Source organism: Dasypus novemcinctus, chromosome 20, assembly GCF_030445035.2.
Source record: "Dasypus novemcinctus isolate mDasNov1 chromosome 20, mDasNov1.1.hap2, whole genome shotgun sequence".
In the NCBI taxonomy this organism is placed as follows: domain Eukaryota; kingdom Metazoa; phylum Chordata; class Mammalia; order Cingulata; family Dasypodidae; genus Dasypus; species Dasypus novemcinctus.
Genome location: NC_080692.1, coordinates 14,242,574 through 14,267,822, shown reverse-complemented (window position 1 = coordinate 14,267,822; position 25,249 = coordinate 14,242,574). Strand labels below are relative to the sequence as shown.

General features: G+C 41.7%; 1 protein-coding gene across 3 annotated transcripts in view; it reads left to right on the top strand.

Annotated features, from left to right (window-relative positions):
• PFKFB3 (6-phosphofructo-2-kinase/fructose-2,6-biphosphatase 3) overlaps positions 1-25,249 on the top strand; it is a 376,565-nt gene that overhangs the window by 208,478 nt on the left and 142,838 nt on the right. Inside the window, exon 17 of one of the 3 annotated variants that reach the window (XR_011646627.1) lies at positions 11,765-17,864. The exons of the other annotated variants lie outside the window; for them this stretch is intronic. The gene's annotated coding sequence lies outside the window, so the exon portion shown is untranslated. Of the gene's footprint in view, positions 1-11,764; positions 17,865-25,249 lie in introns of those variants that run through there. 3 annotated transcript variants of the gene reach the window in all.

Genomic DNA, 25,249 nt, shown 5'->3' with positions numbered 1-25,249 from the left:
CATTCAAGCTATAAGCAAGTGCTCCAGATCCTATTTTTAAAAAAACATGATGTGTCTTTTCTCTCTACCCCTCCCCATCTCTATCACCATCACCCTGTGACAAGCCACCACCATCTCACCTGGCTTATTACAATACATCTCTAAATGGCCTTCTGACTGCCACTCTCACCCGACTTTGATCTCTTCTCCACCCAACGTTCTGAATGAGCTTTGAAAAATGTATATCACGTTATCTCACCTCCCTGCTTAAAACCTGTCAGTGGCTTTCCTCTGCCTGATCTAGCCTTCATCTCCCTCTCACACCACGCCTATTTCCATGCTTCCCTTATTCGCTGTGCTCCAGGAGTGCTGGTTTCCTTTCTAGATCTTAGAACAGACCTCCAAACCTTTTCACTTGCTATTCCTTTCATCTGGCTACTTCTTCCCTAGTCTCTTCTCATAGCCAGAGATTTCTTATCCTTCAGAACTCACCTCGAATGTCACCTCCCGAGAGAGGCCTTATCCCATGCATGTCTTACCCCATTAGTCTCTCTCATAACACTTTTTTTCTTTAATGGAACTTTGTGACAATTTGCAGTTATTTTATGTACTTGTTTTGGTACTGGCTTATTTATTGATTAACTATTTGTTTGCTTGCATGTTTATTGCCACTGTTAGAATGTAAGCTCCACGAGGACGGGCTGGTCAGTCAGGCTTACTATTGTATCCCAAAGGCCTAGCATAGATCGGCACAGTTGAACAAAATAAACGAGTGAATTGAAACACCCTTCATGGATCACAGGCCATGATCTTGCAGGCCTTTGAACCGTTGTGTAGGCTCTTCCTTCGGTCTCTCTTCTCCTTCTTTGCTTGTCTCTTAACCATTCTCTGAGACTTGGCACAAGCATCGTTTTCCCTATCCCCGTTCCAGGCGGACATACGAACGTGCCCAGGGTCCTGAGCTTACCTTTATCACCGCACTTTTCCTCTTGTGCTGTACCTGTGGGTTTGGTGGTCTTTCCTAATTGTCGGAGGCAGTGACTGTGCACCTTATCTCTTTACTGTCAGCAATTAACACCTAGCACTCTGTAACAAGCATTTGTTGGTTTAATGGATAATTAAATCAAGTTAGACACATTCATAAATTTCAGTAATATGATTAGGTAACTAGGACCTTGAGTGTTCAAAAGCAGCCATTAGGGGAGTGGAAGTGGCTCAAGCAGTTGAGCACCCACCTCTCACATGGGAGGTCCCAGGTTTGGTTCCTGGTGCCTCCTAAAGAAAAAACAGACAATGCGCAAAAAACAAAACAAAACAAAAAACAATGAGCAGACAAGAGCAAAAGCAGCTAGCAAAAGCCACGAGCAAAACAGATGAGGGAGACATCTGAGGGCAGGGGGAAACAGCCTTTAATTTTACTGGAGTGGAAGAGTTAATGAAGGTTCTTGAATTGCTTCATGGAATAGTAAGTAATGTATATGGAGGATCTGACTTACTATCTGAACCCTAATGGACATTTTTTCTTATGTAACTGGTTCATCTGAGTTTAAAGGAGCTTGGTTTCAGTGTTGGCAGGTCACTCTTGTTTTACAGACTCTAGGAGAAAATTACCAAAGCCAGGGATTTCTAAGCCTAACAAGATTAATTCTAAATTATTCCTCTTCAACTAGACATGCTTCTAAGGTACAGGCAGTGGTTGCCATCATGTCTTTATGCAGACTCCATGAGCAACACTTGAGGTGAAGCAGTGAGGACATTAACTGCTTCATGTCCCCGGGTTGTTCAGTAGCCAAGACTATAGCGATCCAATGTAAACCGTTAAGTAAAGTGTTCACAATGTGTGCCGGAAACCCTTGGATGAATACCTTAAGCAAGAGGATCCACAGGCCGAACCCATCTTTTGATCCTTTGATTACTCTAAAAGAATATGTAACTAAGTCGTACTGCACACTTACTCTTTTAATGACATGTCTGTTACCCTGCAAAGCTGTGAGGAAGGGCAAGTGAGCCCTCGCACTCGCAGAGAGAAGGCTTTGCCATAGACCGCTGATGGGCGGGATGTTTGTTCCCTTGTTAAAACCCATTGCGCAGGGAGAGCAGGGACACGGTGGTACCAATGTTCCAACCTGGAATTCTGATGACTCAACCTCAGCACTTCCTTGGGCTTCTCTCTCATCTCACTAGATCCACTTTGTGAGCCTCTTTGAAAGCAGGGGTCTTGTGTCTTGATCATCTGCACATCCTTTTCCCTACTTCTCACCCTACAGGACTTAGCCCCATGGTATTTGTATAAAAGTAATTGAACCTGTCCATTTTAGGTTCAAGGAAAATAAATTCACATAGAGATTTAAAAAAAAAACATACTTGCTTCAAGTTGCACACAAGGAGAGGCCAGGATTTGAAAGCCCAATCTGAAGAAGTTAATTCCGTGACTCTCCAATAAATCCAAAGAGCATTGGGAAAGAGAAGTCGGTCTTAATGTTTGGGGTTCACAATTTCTTTGTGTCTTTAAGAGCTGCAATTATTCTTCCTATAGACATGCACATATGCATATACATACAAACTTTAGCTTACAATTTTGAAAAATAACATTAAAAAAACTTTTGAAAAAGTTAATTATGCATTATAGAAAACCGAAAACCACAAGAAGCAAAGAACACAGAAACCATCTATAATCACAAGAAGTTTACACTTCCGACATAAGCCTAGAAGACTAAGTCTTAGTGTTTATGTTGCAACAGAGCATATATTGTCATGTGGTTGAGACCATACAAAATGCATCATGCTTTTCCCACCACCGTGAATGCTTACCAGTATTCCAAAGCCATGAGTATTTTAACCACCAAGCATATGCTACAACATCTTAATCAGGAAAAAGTTGTAATCCTGCATTTCATGGACATAAAAATTTCATAAAAGACAAAAATGGCAACAGTCTGAATAAGGATGTCGGCAGAGTTACAATTAAAATACTGCATTCTTTTAATGCTCAATTTAAAACGAGATGTAGCGCAATGGGGTATAGAAGTACAGTGCTTCTAAAAGAATTCATGGTCAGATCTATATTATTAAAATATTAGCAAGAAGGTATGTTTCCAATGCATCATTTAACAGTGTATTCCTATAGTACTGCCAAAAGAGATGCATCATCCATCCATCCATGGTTATCATCAGAATGGAAATATAAACATTCTACATGGATCCTTCCCCTTTCACTTCCTTCTGCCCCTCCACTGCCAACCCAAAGAACAAGACTTGTACACTACTTGGAGGTAACTTGACAATTCCATGTCCAAGATGTTTCTTTTCTATTAATTATAACAAGAACATATTTGCAAATCAGTGACTTCATTAACTCTACTTTATATCATACGTTGTTACCTTGAGACAACTAAAAAAAGCTTAGATGTTGCAAAATAAAGAATGGACTTGGTCCACAATAAACACAGGCACTTTACAAAAAGTGCAAATATTTAGATATGGTTATAATCCGACTCTGTCCTCTAGGTATGGAGGTACCAGCAAAGAGCCCTTGCTCTTCCTCCTCCACCATCCCAATGACTAAGCACAGAAATGCCTCTAGCTTCAAGCGGTAGACCAGAAGACAGTTCTTTCTTTAAACTAACAAAAGGACATTTAAAAAGGGGTTGTATTATTGCCGCTACTTCCAACATACTTTGGGCACCCAGGACTTGTTTATCCTTTACATACACAGCTATATTAATTAATGCATAAATAGAACAATGGTGAGACAATCTGAACTTGTTTAACAACTCATGGGCCCAAGACCCCTTCCCTTTGCGTGTCCATATGGGAACCCACCACCATCCAGGGACGGTATACTGCTCTGAGAAATCAAGAAGAACAATTCCATCCCCCAAAGATGATTCTTCCTAAAAAGTACTAAAGTGTATTATTTTGCAGCCTTTATTTTTAATAAAGGTTATACACTTAGGAAGACTAGATGTTTCAGGTAACTTTTAAAACTACACACAGTAGCATTGAATAAACGGTACAATATAACAAAGGCTAAATACTCAAAGTGTCTTCTAAATAAGATCACTCTGGCCTAGAAGACTTCACCTGTTCATTGTTATTAAGCCAGCGGACAAGTAAGGTTTAGAGGTGATTTTATCAGTTTCCACTAAGTTGTTTTCCAAAGACTGTCTTTCTTATGAATTTTAATGTAAAATATTTAGTACAAAATACTTCACTAACTCTTCTTTTGTCAAACACTGGTAACCTCTGTAACATCTAAAAAACTTAGATGCTGTAAAATTAGGGTTTGCTTGTCCATTATATATACTTTATTCATAGCAAAGTAAAACAAAATGCACAGACCTATGGGAAAATGGTTTATCTTACCTCACTATAAACACTTCAGCATAGAGCTACTCAAAGAGGTGGCTTGGCCATTTCACTATCAGAAGATAATATTTCACATGGATTTTAACAACAGGATATTTATAAAATGTGTTACTTTACTATCTCTACTTTTAACAGATTTCAGGTACTACAGAATATCTAAACAGGATATTTCAAAAAAAGTACTTAGTATTGTCAACTGTTTATAATACATATATACAAACACATACACATGTAAACATATAGTAGTACAGAATAAAATATACATGCACAGCACAATAGTTATAATATGGAAATGTCTTCTAAATATGACCAGTCTGGCATAGAACCCTTCTTTGTGTCCTCCTTGTGGCTTTCTGCCTCATCTCCTCTAACCTACTGTACAAATGTGGATGTGTCTCCCCTGGGCCCTTTCTGGAGGCAATCTAACAATTTCACCTCAAAAAGTCATTTCCAAATAAAAAATAAAAATAAAGAAAAACAAAACAAAAAATAAAAATACATTTTAAAAAGAACAAACAAACAAAAAATCATTTCCAGGTGACATTTCTTCTCTACATTGTTTGTTTCTTTTAACGGGTATTTTTCAAGACGTGTTTTCTAATCCTATTTTTTCATGCCACACCAGCAACTCTTTACCCATCTAGAAGTCCTTATTGTAGCCAAATAAGCTTTCTCTTTTAAGGATGGAGAGAAAGTGGAGAGCAGCCTTTACCTATTACCTACACAGGCCTTCCATCCAAGGCCAGGGGGTCTTCCCAGAGCCAGGGGCACTTCCCGTTGGCCAGATGTAGCACATCACTCTAACGTCTCTCTCCTCCAAGGTCAAGGTCTGGGAAAAGGAAGATGTCCCACCTAGGACTGCCAGCTGCTCCACCAGCCTTGACCTGTCTGGTGGGGCCTCTGCCCGCGGGGGCTGGACCCCAGAACAGCCCCACCACGTCCTGCTCTGCCTGGCATAGGTCCCGAGACTGAGCTGTCTGGACTTCCGGCCTCGCTGACCTGCCGACTCTAGGCCCCTCGGGTCCCTTCAGTTTCCAGTGGCCATCCCTCCCCCTTTCCTTCCCCCCTTTCCTCCCCTCACACCCCCGGCCCCTCTGAGGGCTGCAGGCCTCTGACCAGGAGGCCATGGGTGGCCAGATTAGGGACATTCACGGACACTCCCCACCCCAAATCTCATTCACGAATCTTGTGGGGTCCATGGCTCCAGCTAAGAATCCCTGTACTTCAGATTTGTACATGCCTCTTGCAGATTCCACGATGGATTCAATTAAGAAGCAAAGGGCTTTAAAAAAGCGGACTCTTCATGCTTTTGGAGTGGCGCTCTGGCCTTGGAGAAATGCATTTCCAGCCACTCCTCTGTCGTTTTGCCCCGGGTCTCCTTCCAGGAGAGGAGAACCTGTGGCTGTCGAGGCGCCTGGCATTTCTGAAAGCTCTCTAAGCCTCAGCCAGCTTTACTTTGGCAAGTCATTCCGTTCCCTTTCTTTTCCCCTTTCCTTTCCCATGAAACCTACTGCTTCCATCTGCCTTTCAAACTCTGCTTTAGAAATAGCAATTCAAGCGTAATTTTCTCCTTGAATGCACTCTCTCTGTGAAAGAGGCTTTTCACCAAGAACGTAGTGTCTGATCTCCATCTTGCCAAGGGGTTAAACAAAATTCTCCATGCTGGGCAAAATTTTCACAAGCCCATTCATTCATCCTTGCTCTTCTCCATTGTACTTGACTAAAACTAAAAAAAAAAAAAAGAAAGAAAACCAAAAAAAACAAATGCCTTAAAGGTATCATAGATGAAAAATGGAAAATCCTTCCCCAACATAATTTAGAAAAGGTTTTGAGATAACTTGATTAAATTACTTCTACTTTGCTTCTGGTTTCTCTGGAATGCACTAATTAAATACACACTGCCAAGCAGATCCTGCATCGACGTAAGTGCAAAGTATAAGTGAAAGCCTCCCTTCAGGTTGTAAATCACCAACTATTAAATAATAAGTTTGAAAATCTCAGTTAATCATCTATACATGCTAAGCGCTTTCACAGACCTAAAAGCATAAATATTAATTGTCCCTTTTCTCCAGAGTGGCATATAAGGAACCGGAGAGATCTCGGTTTCACTTTCAACTTTTTCTTTAAGGGCATTATATTGGATAATAATTCCAATCTGGGCTCTCCAATGCCATAAAAAATCAATAGGAAAAGAACATGCACCAAGTCAGGCCCTGATCGCAGCGCCAGCCCCAGCATGCAGGCTCCTGAAACGGCAGCTCTCCACAGCGCAGGACTTGCATAGGTCCAGCATGGGCAGCTCACCACCTACTTGTGCCTCATGTTCTCAGGCATTGAATGACAACAAAGCCAGGAAATTGAACCCTCTATTTTCTTCTGATTTTGTCTCTGCGTCTTTTCTCTGCCCCACCCTCCACCCCATAGAGAATTAGAGACCAAGAGCTGTATATCCGGTAGAGGGGAAAGCTGAACTTTGGTGTGCCTTGGAGATTGAGAGAAAGTCATTGACACCCAACAATTTTTTCTGCTGATATGACTAAAATTCCCCACAGGCTCTGTTCTGGCGAGGAGTTACCCATGCTATTGTGAACAACTATTAAAACGCTTTTGAGGGAAGTGGATGTGGCTCAAGTGACTGGCCTTCTGTCTATCATATGGGAGGACCCGGGTTTGATCCGTGGGGCCTCCTGGTAAAAGTGAGTCAGCCTGCGTGGCGAGCGATGCAGCAAGGTGATGGCACAACAAAAAGAGAGACTCGGGGGAGAGTCAAGTCTTGACGAGACAGAAACCAGGAACTGAGGTGGCACAAGTGGCAGGGAACCTCTCTCCCACTTCAGAGGTCCCCAGGATCGAGTCCCAGTGAAGCTTAGAGGAGAAAACGAGAAGAGAAAAAGAAGCAGACTCAGAAAATCACACAGCGAGTAGACACAGGCAGCAAAATATCAGGGAGGAGGGGGGGGGAAATCAAGCCTTCAAAAAGAAAACCAAACCTTTTTTAGTTAATTGGATAATTTAGCCTTTTACCAAACATCTGAGCTGGGGCTCCATCCCCCCTCAGCTGTGTTCTCAGCTCGTTGGCCTCCCCTTTCCTCTTCGTTACCCAGGAACGACGTTTGATTGGATGTAGATGTTGCCATTGCCTCTTGAGAGTAGGCCAATGTCACAGAAATGCAGTCCGGAGAATTGAAAATAGACGAGGCAGAATGCGTGCGTGGGAGCCTGTACCTACCAAGACGCGGTGCGACAGGCCTGGTTGGAGTGCACTACTGATGACTTGACCACCGGGCGAATGGCTCGCCGCTGTCCACGTGGGGGCCCTCCTGTCGAGTATGTGCATTTGTGCCCCAAAGATCAATAGGACTGTTGAGTTCTTTCTGTGCTAGTGGCCCTCAACCTTGACTCTACAGGAGAATCTTGAGGGGATTAAAAAATTCTCAATGGCCAGGCTGTGCCCCAAATTAGAATCCCTGAGTGTGGGGCTCATGCGTCAGTGTATATTTCCTTCTGGTTTTTTTTTTTTTTTAATTGCGGTGAAATTCACATACTATAAACCCCCTCATTTTGAAGTGAATGATTCAGTGGCATTTGCACAAAGTTGTGCAACCACCACCTTCGTCTAGTTCCAAAACATTTTTGTCACCCCTAAAGGAAACCCCATACCCATTAAGGAATTGCTCCCCATTTCCCTCCCCCAGTCCCTGGGAACCAGGGATCTGTGTTCTGTCTGTACTGATTTACCTAATCTGGATATTTTATATAAATGAAGTCATACAATATGTCGCTTCTGTGTCTGGCTTCTTTCACTCAGCATAATGCTTTCAAGGTTCATTCATGTTGTAGCACGTATCTGAACTTCATTTTCTCTTTATGGCTGAATAATATTCCATTGTACATATATACCACATTTTGTTTAACCATTCATTTGTTGATGGACATTTGGGGTGTTTCCATCTTTTGGCTATTGTGAATAGTGCTGCAATGAACATGTGTGAATATGTATTTGTTTGCACACCTGTTTTGGATATGCACATAGGAGTGGAATTGCCAGGTCATATGGAACTTCTATGTTTAATTCATGGAGAAACTGCTAAACTGTTTTCCACAGAGGCTGCTGCATTTTATATTACTTTCAGCAATGTAGAAGCGTTCCAATTTCCCCACATTGTTGCCAGCATTTTTTATTTTTCATGTTTTTGATTATACCCCTCCTAGTGGAAGTGAAATGATACCTCATTGTGGTTTTGCTTTGCATTTCCCTAATGACTAATTCCATTGAGCATCTTTTCATGTACTTGTTGGCCATCTGTATATCTTTTTGGAGAAATGTCTATTTAAATACTATTCCCATTTTTAAATTGAGCTGTTTATCTTTTTGTTGTTGAGTTGTAAGAGTTATTCTGGATGCTAGACTACTATCAGATATATGATTTGCAGCTATTCTATAGGATGTCTTTTCACTTTACTGATAACGTCTTTTGATACACAAAAGTTTTTAATTTTTATGAAGTGCAATTTATCTATTTTTTTAATTTGCCACTTGTGCTTTTGGTGTCATATAAGAATTCATTGCCAAATCCAAGGTCATTAAAGATTTAGCCTATGCTTTGCTTCTTCCAAGAGTTTTAAATTTTTTAGTTCTTATATTCAGGCTGTTGGACACATTTTGTGTTAACTTTTATGTATGGAGTGAAGTAAGGAGTCTGATTTTATTCTTTTGCTTGTGAATATTCAGTTTTCCCAGCACCAGTTTGATGAAGAGACTGTTCTTTCCCCATTGAATTGTCTTGGCATCCTTACCAAAGATCAATTGGTCATAGATGTGTAGGTTTATTTTTGGACTCTATTCTGATTCACTGGTCTATATGTCTATCCTTATGGGTGCCCAACACTGTTTTGATCATTGTAGATTGGTAGTAAGTTTTGAAATCAGGACTGTGTGCCCTCCAACTTTGTTCAGCTTTGTTCAAGATTGTCTATCTGTGATCTCTTGTAATTCCCTGGGAATTTGAGGATTGGTTTTTCCTTTTCTGCAAAAATGGCCATTGGGATTTTGATAGGGATTGCATTGACACTGTAGATTTGATTTGGGTAGTATTGCCATCTTAACAACATTAAGTCTTCCAATTCATGAACATGGAGTGTCTTTCCATTTATTTAGTCCTTCTTTAATTTCTTTCAGCAATATTTTGTAGTTTTCAGTGTACAAGTCTTTCACCTGCTTGGTCAAATTTATTCCTAGGTATTTTATTCTTTTGGATGCTATTGTAATTGGAACCGTTTCCTTAATTTCCTTTTCAGGTAGTTCATTGCTGGTGTATAGAAACACAATTAATATTTGTGTGCTGATTTATACCTTGCAACTTTGCTGAATTCATTTATTAGCTCTAAAAGGTTCTGGGAGATTCTTTGGCATTTTCTATTCTAGGATGATGTCATCTGCAACAGAAATAGTTTTACTTTTTCCTTTCTAATTGGGATTTCTTCTTTTTCTTGCCTAATTGCTCTGGGTAGAACTTCCAGTATACTGAAGAGCATTGGTGACTTTGGGCATCCTTGTCTTGTTCTTGACCTTAGGGGGAAATCTTTCAGTCTTTCACCACTGAGTAAGTATATATATTTTAAGTTACCCAGGTAACTCCAATTGGCTGCCAAGGTTGAGAATTACTATGCAAATTTCATTTATTAAGCACCTCCCAGGTGTTGTGTCAATTCCAGCACTTGAATGGGACATGGTCTGATGGACTATGAAGCCAAAGATGAGACAGAGCCTGGTATCTTTGGTAGCTGGCTCTCCCCAGCCATTTCTATGCTCTGGAACCTCTTGGCTGCCTTCTTTTTCAAGAGTCGATGTGTGCCCAAACTGACTTGGTTAGAAACAAAAAAAGAAATCGGGACATCAAGCCTGTCACACAACCACCACTTAACACATTTCAAATAGAATCCAGGAGCTTTTTCATTTTCTCTGCCTCTGCTTTCCTGTGGTTTGTTAATATAACTAAGATTTGGAAGTATTTTTTAAGATTGCTTTAAAATAATTGCATGCTAATTGACCCTTTGGGCAATGCCTTATCTCTTACAGAACGCCTTCATAGGTAGCAGTGGTTCTCTATTGCTGGCAATTTTTGGCACTGTCTGGAGACATTTTGGCTTTCACAGCTGGGTGGAGGTGGGGAGTGTTATTGATATCTAGTGGGTAGACATCAAAGATGCTGCTAAACATCCTACATGCCCAAGACAGCACCCCACGACAAAGATGACCTGATCTGAAATGTCAGTAGTGCCAAGGCTGAGAAACCCTGATATATAGGATCTCATTTAAATCTTCAAAATGACGGCATGAGTTAGCTATTATGACAGTTCCTTGACAAATAAAGATTTCGCAGGCCAGGGGTCATCAGTCGCTCAGTCGAGATTGTAAAGCACCGAGCCAGGCATCTTGTGCTAAGCCTGTCTCATGCCAGGCTGGCTTCGCGTGGAGCTCATCGGGAAGGGAGGTCAAGCACTTTACCTTGTGCCTGCCCCCCCCAGAAGCGGAGAGTTGTGGGTCGGCGCTTCAGCTGAAGAATATAATTTTCTTGACCTTGTTTGATTCCTTGGCCTTAAAATAGGCTATCAGGTGTAAGGCGTGGAAAATTTGGCCCCCCGCACATTTTATTTGGCTCTTTTTTGCTTAATTATAGTCAAGAATATGTTGGCTAGTGCAGAGACAGGCAATGGGACTAAGCTCTGACCTTGTCCTTGAAAATCCCCTACCAGAAGCCAAACCACCTGAAAGCCTGAGGCCGTCTGCATGTCGCAGCCTAATTGAAAGGCAGAGCTGTGCTTCTCTGCACTCAGTGTGGGCAAGCCGGGCCTCCTGCCAGATTCCCCAGAGCCAGGTTAATGGAAGCGACCACAGGCAACGGAGCCCCCCCCCCCCCCCCCCCCCCCCCCCCCCGTCCATGTGCCCCTGCGCTGGGGTTGAAGGCGAATGCTGACTCGTTTCACGTAGCGCTGCAAGTCCTCCAGGCCGCTGTCGGCTCAGTCTGACCTGGGGATCCAGAATCTGGAGTCCAGAAAATTTACTTGTAACGTGACCCAAGAAAAGTCCCTTTTCTTTCAACCACAGTTTTCCCATCTTTACAGAAGGAAGGTTTTCTAGCCTCTTACTTCTTCCCGGGTATGTGTTGAGATATTTTGAAGCACCTTGAGCTTAAAGGCACAAGAGATGACACTAGAGGAGATGATGGCAATGTGGCTATGGATCAGTACTACATAGCAGAATTTTCTGGGATGACATAAATGTTCTGTATCTGCATAATCCGCATGTGGCTACCGAGCACTTGAAATACTGCCTAATTTAAATTTAATGTTGCTTGATTTAAATTTAAATGTGAATTTGAATCGCCACTTATGGCTCTTGGCTTTCATATTGCAGAGTGCAACTGGGAAACCAGGAAACAATCTGTTAGCAGCATCTAACAAGGGACTTACAACTGAATGCAGGAGACAGGACAAAATGTCTAAAGAAATGTGTCATACTCATATTCACAGACTATCAGGTGAATGGCAGAGCTGATAAAATTGCAAGAAGGTTAAAATGGCAGCTTGATGGGGTCATCATCCCTAACAGTATGTATGCTAACATCTACTGTGTACTATGTCGCTGGAGGTGTACCATGTATGTGAACTTGTTAACTTGTTCATTTGACAAATATTTATTGAAAGGCTTCTCTGGGCCAGGCAACAGACTAAGTGTTGGGAACATGGGGGTGAGACAGACAGATACAATCCCTCACACCATCTAGCAAGGAAGAGAAGAGTGAGTGTTGTACCCAGACAAGCACTGGGACCCTGGATCTCAGCTGGTTCACTCCTTCACTCAACAAATATGAGCTCATCACTGCTCTGGGACTTGGGTGGGGAGGGGGTGTAACAGTGAACTAAGCAAAGACTTTGCTCTCAAGGAGCTTACATTGATCAGTTGTAAGTCATACAGTCTACCAGTTGAGTTGTCCAAGACCTTGTTGAAAGTCTGATGTTCACAGCATCCTTGTGAAGTTGCCATTATTGTTACTGCCCCTTTCTACTGTTGAAGAAACTGAAGTTGAGAGTGGTGAAGTCATCTATCCAAGGGAGTCTCTGGAACAGTTGGGAAGCAAATTCACCTACTGATTATCAAACATGCCAAAGAGATACCCTGCATCTCATGGAACCCCACTCCATCAAATGTGGAAAGTCTGTACAAGATCCAGATATGGTCACTTTTGTTGTTGCACAAGACCCAGATATGACCTCCTTTGAATATTCATAAATAATTATCATCATATTCTGGTAGGATCATCACAGTGTTGTGATTTATGGAATAAAGAACCAAAGTTTTCTTGCTATGTTGAAATAACCTTGTCTTCTACAGCAAAAAGGAATCTTGTTATAGACTATTAGAGCTCAAAATTACCGCTGCCCCTACCTGGAAAGGATTGTAATTTCCTGCCTTATGACATCAGGGTTGACCGTGTGACTTATTTCCTTAGCCATTTTGGGTTTTGGTCATTGTAGGTTTTCACCATTCTTCCTTTTCCTTCCATCTTAAGATCAGCAATGACTTAGAAAGAAGCTGCCACTAGCTTGGGTTGCAGACAGGGAGTTGAATCACAACTGGCCTTCAATGGACATAGATGTGAGCTAGAAATCACCTGTTCATTGTTGTTAGCGCCTGATATTTTGGTGTTGTTTCTTACTGCAGCATGACCCATCCTGTCCTGACTGTTAACTGTGATATTTTTTCTGAAATGTAACCGTCAGTCTTCCAGGAGGCCTCTCCAGCTTGAGAAATAGGATCCTGTATTAGCCAGCCAAAGGGCTGCTGATGTAAAGAACTAGAAATCTGTTGGCGTTTATAAAGGGTATTTATTTGGGGTAAAAGCTTACAGTTACAATGCCCTGAAGAGTCCTACTCAAGGCTGCTTTCTCACCAAAGTCAGTTGCCACCTGTTGCAGCAACATGGCAGTTGATCTCTGCCTGGTCTCTCCTCTCTTCTTGCTCTGAAGGCTCTGTGGGCCCAGCTTCTTCTGATCTCAGCTGTAGGCTGGCACAGGGCTTGTCTCGCAGGGCTTCCTGTATCAGCTGCAAACTATCAGGCAAATGGTTCATCTCTCCCTGGGACCGCAGGATCAAACCTGACAAAGTTCTCTCTCTTCCTGTGTCTATGGAGCTTTCTCTTGTATCTTCTGTGAGTGTTCATTTATGTAAGTCTTATCTCAGCCCACCAAGGGCAGGGACTCAACCGTGAATCACGCCCTACAGACATGGTTGAATCACGGCCCTAATCTTTTATCAAGTAAACATAAAACCTTTAAATTTAATACAAGCAATGGGTATCACACCCAGGGGGACAGATCAGTTTACAAACAAAATTCTTCTCTTTTTTGGGGATTTGTAAATAAGATCAAACTGCCATGAACCCACTCAAAGGATACAATAGCCTTCTATCTCACTGTGGGTGCTTAATTTAAAGAAGGAAATGAGCTTAGAAAGGCCTCAGTGAAGATGAAGCCAATTCTTATTATCCATCAAAAGTATGCAAGAGCATAGACTTTGGAGTCATACAGCCCCGAGTTCAAATGCCGACACACTTATTTGCTGTACAGCCACAAGAGAGTTACTCAACCTTTTTGAAAATCAGGTTTCCTCTTCAGATCTAGGAAAAACACTGATATTATAGGAATGTGTGGAGATTAAGTTATATTGTATCTATTAAAAACAGCATAGAGTAAAAGCCCAACACAGTGGGCTTATGAGATGTAAGACCTCTTCATAAATGCCCAACAAATGGCAGTTATTATTACTCTTCTCATATACAAACCTATAGACCATTTAAATAACTTCAGTTCACAGCCTGAATGCTGATCAAACATTCACAAATGTAGCAAGAAATGTGATAATTTCAACTGCTCATTAGTTGGCATAGCTGATACATCATGTTTGCTCTAATTGCAATACAGCTAGATAGCAATTTAAAATGTTAGATGATTTTTAACATCTATTTTTAACATTTATCATTTAACATTTATCAATATTTAACATTTAACAATTATCAATAACATTTATCATTTAACAAAATGGATTTAAAATTGGTTTTGGAAATAGAAATATGTTCATAAACTGTAAAATTTCCAGAAACATATTCAAACCCAACCATGAAATCATTTCAGAAAACATACCTTCCCAGTGTATGTCCCTGGATTGGGTTTACAGCAGGCAAGATGAAAAAAAAGCCAAATCCCATGTGGTCTCTACCCCAACTGATTTTAAGTGTGGAGACAGAAACAGGCATTGGAACAACTAATTCTATTACGAGATAGAATGAAAATGGTGCTGAAAGGATGGATCCCCAAGGAACATGCTCAGTTGCCCAACTGAGTGGAACTCTGGGGTCTCATATATGGGAAGCAGGCACTCAACCACTGAGCTCCATCCGCTCCCCAATGAGAGTTGGCCTTTTCTTCTGTTTGTTTGTTCTTAGGAGGCACCTGGGATCAAAACCAGGACCTTGTACATGGGAAGCAGGCGCTCAACCTCTTGAGCTATGTCCACTCCCCTCAACCACCATTTGATGAAGACAAGAACTCTCTTGCTGTCACTATGGTAAGCTTAAGCTCTGCTCCAAAACAGGAAAAATAACAAAAGAACTCAGAACATTCACATGAAATATAAGTGATTACAAAATTACTAGAGACAAAAGGGAGATCAGAGTTTACCAGGGACTGGGGAGCAGGGGAGAGTAGAGAATTGGGAATTAATGCTGAATGGGTGTAGAGTTTTTGTTTGGGGTGTTGAAAAAGTTTGGTAATGGATGGTGGTGATGGTAGCGTAACATTGTGAATGTAATTAATGCCACTGAAGTGTACACTTAAAAATGGTTAAAATGGCTAATTTCATGTTGTGGATATGTTACCACACACACAAAGAAGGCTGGGGAGAAATGACTCAAAGGAACAAGGTGGTTTGTGTTGCATTCTAGAATATATTGTGTAGGGCTGTATAGAAATGTGATTCTCAAAAAGAACCTGGAGATTTGGGCAATGACCCAGATTAAGGCCATAAAGTAAGTAGAATGAATGATTTTCACTCTTGATGACAAGAGACACGTTTGTTGTTAAACCTGACTGGCCAAACCCCTATTATTTCTTGCTAGGGTAGGTCAACACAGGCAAAGTGGTATTGGTTTCACAACACTAAGCATGTAATTGTCCTTCAAAAATGATTTGTTAATTCTCTGATGGATTGCTTTATGAATATCAATTATCCCCAACTGATTGCCAAAATCAACTGAAATTAAAATAAAGGCTTTGGGAGTTAAGTAAAAAAACTGAAATCATAACATAACAGGACTCCCCATTTGTTCACCCGTGGCTGGATGCTACAGATAAGAGTGAGATGGTAAGGTCACGAGCCCTACACCGGGCACCTGGTAGACGCAGGTCACACCAGGGCATCTGATTGAGATGGGGCAGAGGGTGGAGGGTTTGGGGAAGACCTTCGTGAGAATGTCAGAGACCAACAGGCTTGAGTTGAGGTTAGTATCAGGGGATATGAAGAAAAGTGGATGGATTCTGAACTTAACTTGGAGGTGGAGTCCCCTGGGCTAGGTGATGGGTTTGGTGGGTTAGGGTTTGAGAGAGATGGAGAGGAAAATGTCAGGGCTGGCTCCCTGACTTCTGGAATGAGCAAAGAACAAACAAAAATACCACTTAATAAATTGGCAAACCCTGGAAAAGGTGCATATTTGGAGGTGGAGGGAGGTGGGGAGAAAGGGAGTTCAAATGTCCAGAGGATTATGAAAGATCTAGATGTCAGGGAGGGAGGTGGAGCCCAGAAGGACAGACCAGGCAAGGCCTGGGAGATGATGGATGGTAGATACTATTGAAAACCAAAGATAAGATTGTCCAGGCCGTGAGTGTAGACTAAAAATGCAGCCCAAGAAATGGGAGAAGCTTACACCAGATCCACCAGGTCCACCTGAAATAATTCCAGTGACTTAACTTACTTTTCCCTTTAATCAGGAGAGGCGCCCTTGAGTGAGAGTCACTAGATATAAAAAGTGCATAGAAGCTGAGTACGCAGGGTTGACCTTGAAGCCCAGTGCTACCTGCCAGTCACCCTGACCTCTGATTGTCCCAGTTGCAAAATGCAGATGATTAGCATTTGACCAGAACTTGAGCCCAAATGGACAATGAATATCATGTGATGCTTCACCCGTCCCATCAAATCCTGTCTGCTGGTGGAGGCTGAAGATATGAGAGAAAGAGACCAGTTGTGATTGGCCAGGAGAGGGGCGGGCCACAGTCTGCCTTGAAATATGAAGGCGTTTCCTGTTCCAATCTGCTTGGCTTGTATGGTGTTTGTATAGCAATTTCCCTTTTTCTTTCAACTAGTCTGATGGCTTCTCCAATATTAGCAGACAAAGAGTGAACTAACACCCAAATGTACATTCTTGTCTTTAAGGTAGATGCAATGCCAGTCTCATATAAAAATGGTCAGAAAAATATCAATTACTTTACCATGTACAGATATGGGTTGAAAATGTCCTGTTCCTTATTATTGTTACCATTACTGCAGGAGACTAATTTTGGGGCTTGTGATTAGTTTGTGTGCCACCTGGCCCAAAAATAGGTAGCAGTGAGGAGCTGCTTTGGAGATAAATAATCAAGATCTGTTTGAATGTGTAAGAACTTCCTAAGAGCAGATGCTACTAAAAATGGGTATTTCAATTGGGGAGAATTTTACTACTCACAGATTTGGACTGGAATAGGAGCTATGAAAATCTATAGTAATCTATGCTAGGGCCTAAACTGAGGAATCAGAGTCTGTCTGCTGGTGGGGATGATGATGGGGAAAGTAGGTAGGGAGAGAGTTTGGCTGCAGGTATCAGTGACTCCTAAGATATTGTGACTCGGGGGACAGGATGTAAAGTCTTAAAAGCATAGACCAGGCTTTGGAACTTGGTGGAGGGCAGAGGAGATGGTTCTAGAACCCAGGTCCAAAATGATGGAGTAGAAAGAGGAGAACAGTCACAATAGGCGAGGAAGTGGGTAAGTGGAGGTTGAGATCAGACAAGGGGCACTTGGAGTTTGGGGATGGAGGGCCAGTTATAAGAAAGAGGCTCCAGGCATGGGGGATGTGGGTCTGAGAGTCTGAGTTTGAGAAATGGATAGGACAATAGCCAATGCACATTTATTGCATTAGCACAAATGAGACTTTGTAACATCTTGTATGATTTCTGTTATATGAAATGCTTAGAATAAGCGAATTCATAGACACAGAAAGTAGGACAGTGGTTTCCAGGGCCTGGGGGAAGGGGAGAATACGGAGGGATTGCTTAAAGGGTACAGAGTTTCTGTTTGGGATGATGAAAATGTTCTGGAAATAGTGGTGGTTACACAATGTTGTCAGTGTACTTATGTCACAGAGTTATACACTTAAAAATGGTTAAAATTTTTATGAATATTTTACCATAATAAAAACAAATTAAAAATTATTTGATTGCCTTTAGTGTAAAAGACTTTGTACACAATGTATTGACTTACTTTGTCCTGTGCTCAAAGAGGAAAAACTCAGAAAAAAAGATGCGATGTTAAAAGTAATGGAATAAATTGGAGAAGAGGTAATTATTTCAGTGGCTATAATGTTAGGGAACAGTTCCCAAGACCATCCTTCCTTCCTACATAAACTGCAAGTTCAAGGGTCACCAAGACCATTTGTGGGTTCAATAATTCATTAGAAAGAATCACAGAATTCACTGAAAATTGTTATACTAACAGATACGGTTTATAGCAGTGAAATTAATATTGATTAAAATCAGCCAAGGGATGAGGGGTATAGGGCAGAGTCCAGGAAACGTTCCATGCATGGAGTTTCTGTTTATCCTCTCACAAGGGAGTTGCAGACAGCTCACTTTCCTAGCAACAAAGTATGATGATATGCAACGAGTATTGCCCACCAAAGAAAATCTTCTGATCCTTGGTGTCCAGAGATTTTATTGGGGCTCTGTCATCTAAACATGGTGGGTTGCCCATGTGTCTAACCTCAGCCCCAGTCCTTCTGAAGTTCAGGTTGACACTGCATACTTTAGTTTCCCTTGACTGCTTAAGCAAATGCCATGCAATGGGCTGGCTTAAACAATGGGAATGTATTAGCTCACAGTTTTGAGACTGGGAAAAAGTCCAAATTAAGGCATCAGAAAGGTGATACTTATTCCTAGAGGACTTGGTGTTCTGAGGCTGGTTGTGATCCTTAAACCTCAGCTTGTTGCATGGCCTCTCCTTTCTCTTCTGTTTCTGTTGATTTCAGCTTCTGACTGCTCCCTCTGTGGCTTTATTTCTCTCTGTCTGAATTTCCTTCTGCTTATAAAGACTCAGTAATAGGATTAAAACCCATCCTGATTGAGGTGGGCCACACCTTAACTAAAGTAACCTCATAAAAAAAGTCCTATTTATTATACAATGGGTTCACACCCACAGAAATGGATTAAGTTAAGAACAGGGGTCCAGTCAGCTCGAGATCACCACACTGCATGACCCAAAGTTCCCACATAAATCACACTGACGGACTGTCTGGCATGACCCAAGGCCCCAAGTAAATAAAGTCATTCTTATCAGGCAGGACATTCCAAGGGCTTAGAGATGGTCTCCCAGGAGCTGAGGGTAGAGGCTTGACTTCCCTTTGGGCAAGGTTAAATTCTTTACTACACAGGAGCAAAGACTAATGAAATGTAAATCTCCATGGTCAGTTAAAATGGACCCTTGCTGGATTATGACTTATTTTATCACTGCGAAATATCCGAATTTCAAATCATGTCCCCTGCAGATAGAATCACATGGAAGAAAGCCCAATTGATCCCTGCCTTAGAAGTTCATCCTCCAGATATCTGAATTTCACATTGATTCTACTGTGGGGATAAGGCTGTACCCTTTGTGGTCTTGACCTTCAAATCAACCCTGATGGTCCACAATGTGTAATCTTTTCAATTTTGGGGAGGTACAGTCTTAAATTATAAAGCGTGCCCTGCCCAACTGAGATGAGACTTAGCGAGTCAGAGGGTCAGAGAGATTAGCAAACCCCATAAACTCTTCAGGTGATGAAATGCTTTTTTTGCTGTTGTTAAAAATATAGATAGCAATTTGGTACAAGAGAAAATATTAATGAAAATTGAAACGACAATTAACTTGTCATATGAGGATATTTATAGGATTTGTGACTCAATGAGAATACGTCTATGAAGAAAGTCACAAACCTGTAGAAACATTTTGATTCAACAATTTGGAGTTCTCTCACAGCCTGCAAATACTTCCTTAACCAGTGTACAGGTTCTGCTGTGGGAAATAGATAATTTGAGGTTGTTGTAAAAATTATGTAACTTTCTTATAAAACTGAAGTTTGTGTGCGTGTCTAAATATTATCGTATACCGTATTACGGTGTTGTAATTTTCCAACACTTTTAGCTCCTCGGAACGAGGCAAAGTATAAATACAACTGCATTACTGTATTTTTGCAGCTTCTTTTGGGGAGGAATTCATTGTTCTACCTGAGAGAGGTGGCATGAATCATGGTCAGATCTCACCTACAGAAAGAGTTTCCTTTGGTATGTGGGTGCCAGCCTTTTCCCACCCGGTCAGAGCAAGGTGGCTGTCTTTGTGCTCTTGGCACATTTTATAGAGTCTCAGGTACCAGACAGCAGGGTACAGTTGAAAGGAGGCACTTATCTGTGGAAGAGATTCAAATCAAGAGAAAAAATTGGGGAGAATTGAAATGCATCTGAAAATCAGCAAAACCAACCGTCTCGCTGCAGAATGTTGTAGCCATTTCTCTCCCAGCTGGTTCATTCTGCTCAACTCAAGGATAAGGGCCCCAGGTGTGCCCCAGGTGGCAGCAGCGCAGGGCTGTGCCCTTGCCGCCGGGTCCCCGCTGTGCAGAACGGGGTTCTGGGATCACTGCCCGTCACTGGCGATCACCACCAACCGTCACCCGGGTATGGTGGCTGGCCGCCAGCCTGTCCCTTTCAACCAGCCTCTGATGTGTCTAATGTGATGTCTTGAGCATCTCTAATTAAATCGGGGAGAAAAAAAAAAGTCGGGAGAAGAATTATCAGGCCAGCCTGGAGCATTTGGCCACCGTTATTTTTCCTCCCTGACCAAATGCTTGTGTGTTTGTGTTCTGTTTGAAATTAAGTTTATACTTCCTTCCAAAAGGAATGACAGGGAGAGGGGGGGAAAAAAAAGAAGCCACCCAGGTTTGAAAAGTAGTAGCTTCTTGTAGCTGACTTTCTGCGATTGCCAAGTAAGAAGGCGGCTCAGAATGTCCTCAGTTCACCCTTGCTGGGGCCAAGCAGGGGCCAAGCTGTATGCAAATAAGAAGCCCTTTCAGTGTCTGCCCTTCTGGGCCTCTTTAAAAGAAACAAAAAGGAAGGGGAAAAAAAAAAAAGCCCACCGTCATCAACCAAAAAAACCCCAAGACCAATTAATTCCGGTAGATTGCAGCAACCAGGGGGCCGCTGGTACAGACACATCCTGTTTTGCCATCCAAGCTGTCAGCTTCCATGCCAATAACCTCCCGAACGAAACTGTGCTTAGTTGCGAAAGAAATTGGGAGTGACAAAGAATTTCAAAACATATGCAGGCCAGTTTTTCCTAACCTTCGGTCACTTGTAATGCTGTCCTTTAGGCTAATTTGCTTTGAGCAAGAAAACAGGAAAAACAATCATAAGCCTTAAACGATGTCTGCTAGACCTATTTTAAGCCAGGGTTGAGGTCATTTAATTGGGGTTTTGATCTTCCAAGAACTGTAGAGACAGAGACGTCAGCACCATCTCTGCCATTTAAACGGTTACAGGCTGGTGGGATGGCCATCATGCAGCAGGGCCACATCGTGACAGGAAGTTCTGAGTCCCTGATATATTTGCTTCTGGACCTCTCATACGTCTTTGATTTGAAGAGTCACCACCTAGGTAGCCCCTCATGAAAGCCAAGTTCTGTGTGTTATCTCAGGGCCAGGTAAATTATTTAAAATCCAGCCAGAAAGATCTTGTCTAGCTGTGGGTGAAGTTTGCTCAATAGGCTGAATTCAGAAGAGGGGAAACAGGAAGTGGTTCTCCAATCTCTCCCAGTTTCTCCTGTCAAACCTGCTCTCCCTTCACTGCCTTTCAAGGACATCATAATTCCTTAACTCATCATCTTCCTGTCACTTGCAGCCCTTTTTAGGTAATTAAGACTCATTTAAATAATCTAGTCTGGTCTAAATAAAAATTTCAACTGCGTATCCAATTCTAAGCTCCTTCAGTACCTTTGCAGGTAGTCTTCAGGTGAAGTTGGCAACACAATAGAGGATAATGAAAGAAAATATTGGCACACCTATTTTTTTCTCCCTCGTTCTTTTTTTTTTTTAAATGTATTATTTATTTTTTAAAAAGATACTTAGATTACACAAAATGTTACACACAGAAATATAAGGGATTCCCATATGCCCCACTCCCCACACTTCGTACCCTTCACCAAATTAGCCACTTCTTTCATTAGTGTGGTACATTCATTGCATTTGATGAACACAATTTGGAGCATTACCATTTAGCATGGATTGTAGTTTACACTCTCTCCCACTCAGTTCTGTAGGTTATGGTAGGATCTATAATGGCTTGTATCTGTCATTGCAATGGCATTCAGGACAATTCCAAGTCCCAAAAGTGGCCCCATATTACACAACTTTTTCCCTTTCCTTGCCTTTAGCATCTCCAGTGGCCACTGTCTCCACATCAATGATATAATTTCTTCCATTGCTAGAATACCAATAAGTCTATAGTAGAATACCAGTCCAATCTAGTCCATTTTTTAATCCCCAATCATGAGGATTCTGGGATGGTGATGTCTACTCCATCTCTAATTGAGAGGGGGCCTCTCTCTCATATGAATGATGGATGGGACTCTCTTGCTTGTAGTTGTAGACTCTCTCGGTTCCTTGGTATGGTGGTTGTCCATCCTCACCTCCTTGTTAGTTGTCCAGGGTGAATCCAATGAAATGGAAAATAAGTGTTGCAATTCTGCTGAGGCTCAGGGCCCAGCTGGCACATGGACAGCCCAAAGATTCAAGTCTCTTGGATGTACATGTACCAACTCCAGCACCAGCTATAGGTTCAAATAGAAGGGACAGAAGAGTTAAGTGGAGAGAAGTTACATCTGAGTCCAACTCTGTCACACTTGGGAGCAAAAACTCCAAAGTAGGGCCCATTTCTTTTGTGTATACTTTACAAATGTATATAATTATTGGTTCTGTTGACATTTTCAATTTGTACATAAATATAAATATTTTTGGGGTGAGATAAAATTTTTGTGTCTTTTTTCTGTATTTAGGATAACAAAACAACAACAAACAACAACTGTTTGTACTCTGCCATGAAGGAGGGATTGAAGGGAGTGAAACTAAATTCAGCATTATCAGATAGGAAGCAATGCAGTGATCTAGGAGAGAAATTATTAACTGAGGAAGTAACCGCCTTTATAGAAAAGGGAGTAGGGGTTGAGAGAGAGAGTTAGTGAGTTGGTCATTGATTGGGTTTGGGGTCTGGGAAGGGAGGTAAGAGACATGGAGGAGCCGAGGGCTGAGGCCAGGTGTTTGGCTTAGTCAATGAGTGACTGGTGTTACTCTTGTGTCCAGTCTGAGCCAGGACTCAATCTTACATGAGTTCAAGTTCACCACATTCATCTAAATCTCAGTGCTCTGAGGACCCACATGGAGTCCCACATTCCATGGAATGCCCCTCTTTCAGTCATCCTCTAGAGTTGTCTGAGTGGTTAAAAGATGTTCTTATGTATAATCCAAGCTGTTGTGGTCCCTCTGCACTGTTGCCTAAATTTTGCCATCGTCTTGCAGTTGCTCCCCTGCCCCCAGGTGAGTATCTGTGCTGCTGCCCATTCCATCCACCTGGAGAGTCCCATGACTTCTGGTGGTCCCTCCCTACCCTCAACAGTTCAGAACTACTTCCATGTCTCATGACCAGCTTGACTGGGCTTTTGTACCTCAGCCTCTTCTTCCAAGGACCATGTCAAGATATGGTCAGACATACACTCATGTTTTGTACTGGTAAAAGGCTGGTCTGACCAGAACACCTAGAGGATCTCTTAATGATGGTATGGTAAACTTCCATATGTTGCTAACAGTCTTGTCTGACCTGAACCCAATTACTGATACCCAAGAAGGGCATGATAAAGAGCAGATCTGGGGGAACGATGATGAGTTCATATCTGAACAAGTTGAATTTGAAAAGTGTCTAATGGATGTTGAGATGGTGATGTCCAGTCATTTGATAAGTGTACAAGTCTAAAGTACAGGGGAAAGAACAGAATGGGAAAGTTCCATCTGGAGTGTTGCAGATTCCAGACAGGGGAAATTGAACCCATAGGTGATTCAGAATACACAAGTGACCAGGCTGCACGTATGTCTGGAGAAATTGCTGATCCAGATCTGGGTTAGGGAATGTACAACATGAGTCAAGAATATCTTGTCGTACCAGAAAGGAAGGAAGTTAATAAAGACCAGTGAGACCATGTCAAAATGGCACAGGGGCTCCCACTAGCTGAAGATGAGGCAATTTAAGCATTGTGAAAAATAGTGATTTATTTTAGTGGATTGAAATAAATCAACACAAATAAATCCATAAATTCATAATGATACACAAAACAACAAAACAAAAGCCATTTGTTACCTTTGGAGGAGACTGACACCTTGGATTATTCCAAAACCTAGTGAATAAAGTGGAAAAAATCAAGTATTATTTTAGTTTTCCAAAGCTGCCAAAGCGAAAATACCAGAAATAGGTTGGCTTTTATAATGGGGATTTATTAGGGTAAAAGCTTACATTTCTGAGGCTGCAAAAATGTCCAAATCAGGGTATCATCAGAGATGCTTTCTCACCAAAGGTCAGCTGGTTTTTGGATACTGGACTCCTGCCACATGACAAAGCAAAATGGCAGCATCTCCTCACTTTGGGCCTGTTCTCTTGATTCCACCTCCAGCCTCTCTCTCAGCCTCTTGAGGTTTCTCTGTCTTCCCACAATCCTCTCTCTTACATGGCAGGTCAAAATGGCAGCTATCTTTCTCTGTGTGTTTCTGCTTTCAATTCTCAGTTTATATAACACCTTAGCATGAGGGAAAGACCCATCTGGGTCATGCCTCAATGATGTAGTCCAATAAAAAATAAAAGCCATCTAATCAAAAGTGTCTAAAGATCCCTTAATTGAATCTAATCAAAAGGCTCCATCTACACTGCATTTACAGGCACAGGAATGGTCTTAGCTTAAGAACATGATTTTCTGGGTTCCATAAAAGATAAATGAGGACAAGTATGTATTCTGCTTTTCTACTGCAAATTGTATTGCACTGTAATCAAAGAGTTGATAAGGGAAATTCCTTCTTTATGGAAAAATCCAGCTAATAAAGCTTAAAAAGAATGATAAAATTAGAATATTGCCATTTTGAATCCCCTAATGAAATAGTAGAGCCAGGTAATGATCATCAATGGTGCTAAAACCGTCAGGTAGAAGGCTCATTGTTTGAATCAAGCTGGTACCATCTGAACCTGCTGATTAATTTCTCACATCAGAAAAGAGATGGCCAGACACTATGAGCCCCTGATGTGATGTCATAGGAAGTCCACAGCTTCGTCTATGAATTATCTGTGCAAAAAGTGGAACTTGAATCTGGTCAAGCTTCTGGATCTAAATGTCAGTTATAGGAAATAGAGGGGACAAAGGAACATGCTAAATGACACCTTGGGAGGTTGCCAGTAATAAATCCAGGGTGTAGAGAATTCTATAGCATTGGTGACCCTGATTTTTCAGTAAATAGAATGCAAGGAAAATAGGGAGAAGGAGC